The sequence below is a fragment of the Hemibagrus wyckioides genome, linkage group LG15, assembly GCF_019097595.1.
Source record: "Hemibagrus wyckioides isolate EC202008001 linkage group LG15, SWU_Hwy_1.0, whole genome shotgun sequence".
NCBI lineage: Eukaryota > Metazoa > Chordata > Actinopteri > Siluriformes > Bagridae > Hemibagrus > Hemibagrus wyckioides.
In genome coordinates this window covers 18,610,150-18,617,337 of record NC_080724.1, presented here as the reverse complement: position 1 = coordinate 18,617,337, position 7,188 = coordinate 18,610,150, and positions in this window count along the sequence as shown.

Here is a 7,188-nt window from a genome sequence, read left to right as displayed (position 1 = left end):
TGTGTATCTGTGTCTCTGAGTGTGTGTGCATGTGTATCTGTGTGTATCTGTGTCTCTGAGTGTGTGTGCATTGTGTATCTGTGTGTATCTGTGTCTCTGAGTGTGTGTGCATGTGTATCTGTGTGTATCTGTGTCTCTGAGTGTGTGTGCATCTCTAAGTGTGTGTGCATGTGTATCTGTGTGTATCTGTGTCTCTGAGTGTGTGTGCATGTGTATCTGTGTGTATCTGTGTCTCTGAGTGTGTGTGCATGTGTATCTGTGTGTATCTGTGTCTCTGAGTGTGTGTGCATGTGTATCTGTGTCTCTGAGTGTGTGTGCATGTGTATCTGTGTGTATCTGTGTCTCTGAGTGTGTGTGCATGTGTATCTGTGTGTATCTGTGTCTCTGAGTGTGTGTGCATGTGTATCTATGTGTCTCTGAGTGTGTGTGCATGTGTATCTGTGTGTATCTGTGTCTCTGAGTGTGTGTGCATGTGTATCTGTGTGTATCTGTGTCTCTGAGTGTGTGTGCATGTGTATCTGTGTGTATCTGTGTCTCTGAGTGTGTGTGCATGTGTATCTGTGTGTATCTGTGTCTCTGAGTGTGTGTGCATGTGTATCTGTGTGTATCTGTGTCTCTGAGTGTGTGTGCATGTGTATCTGTGTGTATCTGTGTCTCTGAGTGTGTGTGCATGTGTATCTGTGTGTATCTGTGTCTCTGAGTGTGTGTGCATGTGTATCTGTGTCTCTGAGTGTGTGTGCATGTGTATCTGTGTGTATCTGTGTCTCTGAGTGTGTGTGCATGTGTATCTGTGTGTATCTGTGTCTCTGAGTGTGTGTGCATGTGTATCTGTGTGTATCTGTGTCTCTGAGTGTGTGTGCATGTGTATCTGTGTGTATCTGTGTCTCTGAGTGTGTGTGCATGTGTATCTGTGTGTATCTATGTGTCTCTGAGTGTGTGTGCATGTGTATCTGTGTGTATCTGTGTCTCTGAGTGTGTGTGCATGTGTATCTGTGTGTATCTGTGTCTCTGAGTGTGTGTGCATGTGTATCTGTGTGTATCTGTGTCTCTGAGTGTGTGTGCATGTGTATCTGTGTGTATCTGTGTCTCTGAGTGTGTGTGCATGTGTATCTGTGTGTATCTGTGTCTCTGAGTGTGTGTGCATGTGTATCTGTGTGTATCTGTGTCTCTGAGTGTGTGTGCATGTGTATCTGTGTGTATCTGAGTGTCTCTGATGTGTATCTGTGTGCATGTGTATCTGCATGTGTATCTGTGTCTCTGAGTGTGTGTGCATGTGTATCTGTGTGTATCTGTGTCTCTGAGTGTGTGTGCATGTGTATCTGTGTCTCTGAGTGTGTGTGCATGTGTATCTGTGTGTATCTGTGTCTCTGAGTGTGTGTGCATGTGTATCTGTGTCTCTGAGTGTGTGTGCATGTGTATCTGTGTGTATCTGTGTCTCTGAGTGTGTGTGCATGTGTATCTGTGTGTATCTGTGTCTCTGAATGTGTGTGCATGTGTATCTGTGTGTATCTGTGTCTCTGAGTGTGTGTGCATGTGTATCTGTGTGTATCTGTGTCTCTGAGTGTGTGTGCATGTGTATCTGTGTCTCTGAGTGTGTGTGCATGTGTATCTGTGTGTATCTGTGTCTCTGAGTGTGTGTGCATGTGTATCTGTGTGTATCTGTGTCTCTGAGTGTGTGTGCATGTGTATCTGTGTCTCTGAGTGTGTGTGCATGTGTATCTGTGTCTCTGAGTGTGTGTGCATGTGTATCTGTGTCTCTGAGTGTGTGTGCATGTGTATCTGTGTCTCTGAGTGTGTGTGCATGTGTATCTGTGTGTATCTGTGTCTCTGAGTGTGTGTGCATGTGTATCTGTGTCTCTGAGTGTGTGTGCATGTGTATCTGTGTCTCTGAGTGTGTGTGCATGTGTGTGTATCTGTGTCTCTGAGTGTGTGTGCATGTGTATCTATGTGTATCTGTGTCTCTGAGTGTGTGTGCATGTGTATCTGTGTCTCTGAGTGTGTGTGCATGTGTGTGTATCTGTGTCTCTGAGTGTGTGTGCATGTGTATCTGTGTGTATCTGTGTCTCTGAGTGTGTGTGCATGTGTATCTGTGTGTATCTGTGTCTCTGAGTGTGTGTGCATGTGTATCTGTGTCTCTGAGTGTGTGTGCATGTGTGTGTATCTGTGTCTCTGAGTGTGTGTGCATGTGTGTGTATCTGTCTCTGAGTGTGTGTGCATGTGTATCTGTGTGTATCTGTGTCTCTGAGTGTGTGTGCATGTGTATCTGTGTCTCTGAGTGTGTGTGCATGTGTATCTGTGTCTCTGAGTGTGTGTGAATATATGTGTGTGTGTATGTGTATCTGTGTCTGAGTATGTGTGCATGTGTGTGTATCTGTGTCTCTGAGTGTGTGTGCATATGCATATGTGTGTGTCTCTGTGTCAGAGTGTGTGTTCATGTCTGTGCGTGTGTGTATCTGTGTCTCTGAGTGTGTGTGAATATATGTGTGTGTGTATGTGTATCTGTGTCTGAGTGTGTGTGTGTGCATATGCATGTGTGTGTGTGCATATGCATGTGTGTGTATCTGTGTCTCTGAGTGTGTGTGCATGTGTGTGTATCTGTGTCTCTGAGTGTGTGTGCATGTGTGTGTATCTGTGTCTCTGAGTGTGTGTGCATGTGTGTGTATCTGTGTCTCTGAGTGTGTGTGCATATGCATATGTGTGTGTCTCTGTGTCAGAGTGTGTGTTAATATGTCTGTGCGTGTGTGTGTCTCTGTCTTTGAGTGTGTGTGCATGTGTATCTGTGTCTCTGAGTGTGTGTGAATATATGTGTGTGTGTATGTGTATCTGTGTCTGAGTGTGTGTGTGTGCATATGCATGTGTGTGTATCTGTGTCGCTGAGTATGTGTGCATGTGTGTGTATCTGTGTCTCTGAGTGTGTGTGCATATGCATATGTGTGTGTCTCTGTGTCAGAGTGTGTGTTCATATGTCTGTGCGTGCGTGTGTCTCTGTCTCTGAGTGTGTGTTCATATGTCTGTGTGTATCTGTGTCTCTAAGTGTGTGTTCATATGCATGTGTGTGTATCTGTGTCTCAGAGTGTGTACATGTGTGTGAGTGTATGTGTGTTTGTGTGTGTATTTGTCTGATTGTATGCATGTGTATATGTGTGTATCTGTGTTTCTGAGTGTGTGTGTGTGTGTGTATCTGTCTCAATGTTTGGATGTGTATGTGTGTGTATCTGTGTTTCTGAGTGTGTGTGTGTGTATCTGAGTGTATGCATGTGTATGTGTGTGTATCTGCGTTTCTGAGTGTATGCATGTGTGTATGTGTTTCTGAGTGTGTGTGTGTGTATCTGTGAATGTTTGCATGTGTATGTGTGTATCTGTGTTTCTGAGTGTGTGTGTGTGTGTGTGTGTGTGTGTATCTGTCTGAGTATATTCATGTGTATGTGTGTGTATCTGCGTTTCTGAGTGTGTGTGTGTGTATCTGTGTTTCTGAGTGTGTGTGTGTGTGTGTATCTGTCTGAGTGTGTGTGTGTATCTGTGTGTTTCTGAGTGTGTGTGTGTGTATCTGTGTTTCTGAGTGTGTGTGTGTGTGTATCTGTCTGAGTGTATGTGTGTGTTTCTGTGTGTGTGTGTGTATCTGTCTGAGTGTATGTGTGTGTGTGTGTTTCTGTTTGAATTTTTGCATGTGTATGTGTGTGTATCTGTGTTTCAGAGTGTGTGTGTGTGTATCTGTCTGAGTGTATGCATGTGTATGTGTGTGTATCTGTGTTTCAGAGTGTGTGTGTGTGTGTATCTGTCTGAGTGTATGCATGTGTATGTGTGTGTATCTGTGTTTCAGAGTGTATGTGTGTGTATCTGTCTGAGTGTATGCATGTGTGTGTGTGTATCTGTTTCTGAGTGTGTGTATGTGTATCTGTCTGAGTGTATGTGTGTGTATCTGTGTTTCTGAGTGTGTGTGTGTGTGTGTGTGTATCTGTCTGAGTGTATGTGTGTGTTTCTGTGTGTGTGTGTGTATCTGTCTGAGTGTATGTGTGTGTGTGTGTTTCTGTCTGAATGTTTGCATGTGTATGTGTGTGTATCTGTGTTTCAGAGTGTGTGTGTGTGTATCTGTCTGAGTGTATGCATGTGTATGTGTGTGTATCTGTGTTTCAGAGTGTGTGTGTGTGTATCTGTCTGAGTGTATGCATGTGTATGTGTGTGTATCTGTGTTTCAGAGTGTATGTGTGTGTATCTGTCTGAGTGTATGCATGTGTGTGTGTGTATCTGTGTTTCTGAGTGTGTGTATGTGTATCTGTCTGAGTGTATGTGTGTGTATCTGTGTTTCTGAGTGTGTGTGTGTGTGTGTATCTGTGTTTCTGAGTGTGTGTATGTGTATCTGTCTGAGTGTATGTGTGTGTATCTGTGTTTCTGAGTGTGTGTGTGTGTGTGTATCTGTGTGTGCGTGTGTCTGTCTGAGTGTATGTATGTGTGTGTATCTGTGTTTCTGAGTGTGTGTGTGTCTGTGTGTGTGTATGTATCTGTCTGAGTCTATGTGTGTGTATCTGTGTGTGTGTGTGTATCTGTGTGTATCTGTGTTTCTGAGTGTGTGTGTGTATCTGTGTGTGTGTGTGTGTGTGTCTGTCTGAGTGTATGTATGTGTGTGTATCTGTGTTTCTGAGTGTGTGTGTGTCTGTCTGAGTGTATGTATGTGTGTGTATCTGTCTGAGTGTATGTGTGTGTATCTGTGTGTGTGTGTGTATCTGTCTGTCTGAGTGTATGTATGTGTGTGTATCTGTATTTCTGAGTGTGTGTGTGTGTGTGTGTATCTGTCTGAATGTTTGTATGTGTGTGTATCTGTGTTTCTGAGTGTGTGTGTGTGTATCTGTCTAAGTGTATGCGTGTGTGTGTATCTGTGTTTCTGAGTGTATGTGTGTGTGTGTATGTGTGTATCTGTCTGAGTGTATGTGTGTGTATTTTTGTATGTGTATGTATCTGTCTGAGTGTATGTGTGTGTATCTGTGTTTCTGAGTGTGTGTGTGTGTGTGTGTGTGTATCTGTGTGTGTGTGTATCTGTCTGAGTGTATGTATGTGTGTGTATCTGTCTGAGTGTATGTGTGTGTATCTGTGTGTGTGTGTGTGTGTGTATCTGTCTGAGTGTATGTATGTGTGTGTATCTGTGTGTGTGTGTGTGTGTGTATCTGTCTGAGTGTATGTATGTGTGTGTATCTGTCTGAGTGTATGCATGTGTATGTGTGTGTATCTGTGTGTGTGTGTATCTGTCTGAGTGTATGTGTGTGTATCTGTGTGTGTGTGTGTGTGTATCTGTCTGAGTGTATGTATGTGTGTGTATCTGTCTGAGTGTATGTGTGTGTATCTGTGTGTGTGTGTGTGTATCTGTCTGAGTGTATGTGTGTGTATCTGTGTTTCTGAGTGTGTGTGTGTGTGTCTGTCTGAGTGTATGCATGTGTATGTGTGTGTATCTGTGTTTCTGTGTGTGTGTGTGTGTTTAAACATTCTAAACATTTACACTGATGTCACTGTGAGTTTAGAGGTTTAACCTGTTGGTGATCCAACCAGCAGCCACAAAGGCCTTTCACTGGGTTTCTCTACATGTGACACAGGCACATGACCCTAAACTACCACTTTCACACACACACACACACACACTAAATACAACTGCTGATGTCAGGAAGTGAAAGGTCAGCAGTGTTACAAAGCGATGGGAACAGAAGAGGGGATGTAAAGACCTGCTTCATGTCAGCCGTTAAACTGGTCCTGTGTAGAAACTGTAACTGGGTTTAATCACATCGCGTCTGAGGAACATGATGTGGGGCTTTGACTTGTCCTGGATGTTAAAGAGATGAATAAAGTAATACTTTAATAAAATATAAAGTAATAAGTGATGTACTGTATGTGGAATATGAAATTGTTCCTGTTGTAAGATTTGTATCGTTTTATTTTTATTTTTTGGAAGGAGCCTCCAGTGTCAGCTGTAACAGAAGTATTTACATTTCTGGCAGATTTGGCAGATGTCCTTATCATCCGGATTGACTTACAGAAGAGCTTTGAGTGTCTATCAGTGAACACATCCACATTCAGGCTCAGTAAGTGACAGACTAAGAATATCAGCAGCCTTAAAGAAAAAGTCTTTGTGGTTTCTGTTTAAGAAATGGGCACTGGTGAAGGAAATGACTGTTTATAGCTTCTATAATGTAAAAGATAGGATGTGAAACCACCTTAAATGTGACTATAGATACGGGTATGATGTGCCGTTCTTCAGTCATAGCACTACGACATAGTCCTAAAGGAAAATAATCAACTTTGGTCAAGTCGTAACTTTGGTCACTTAAAACAATAACTTAAGCCTCATGACATCACCCCAAAGCTTATTGTTTTCCTAAACATATCCTCCATACACATATCCCCCATACACATATCCCCCATACACATATCCCCATACACATATCCCCCATACACATATCCCCCATACACATATCCCCCATACACATATCCCCCATACACATATCCCCATACACATATCCCCCATACACATATCCCCATACACATATCCCCCATACACATATCCCCCATACACATATCCCCCATACACATATCCCCATACACATATCCCCCATACACATATCCCCATACACATATCCCCCATACACATATCCCCGATACACATATCCCCCATACACATATCCTCCATACATATATCCCCCATACACATATCGCCCATACACATATCCCCATACACATATCTCCCATACACATATCCCCTATACACATATCCTCCATACACATATCCCCCATACATATATCCCCCATACACATATCCCCCATACACATATCCCGCATACATATATCCCCCATACACATATCCCCCATACACATATCCCCCATACATATATCCCCCATACACATATCCCCCATACACATATCCCCCATACACATATCCCCATACACATATCCCCCATACATATATCACCCATTCACATATCCCCCATACACATATCCTCCATACACATATCCTCCATACACATATCCCCCATACACATATCCCCATACACATATCCTCCATACACATATCCCCATACACATATCCCCCATACACATATCCCCATACACATATCCTCCATACACATATCCCCCATTCACATATCCTCCATACACATATCCCCCATACACATATCCCCCATACACATATCCTCCATACACATATCCCCC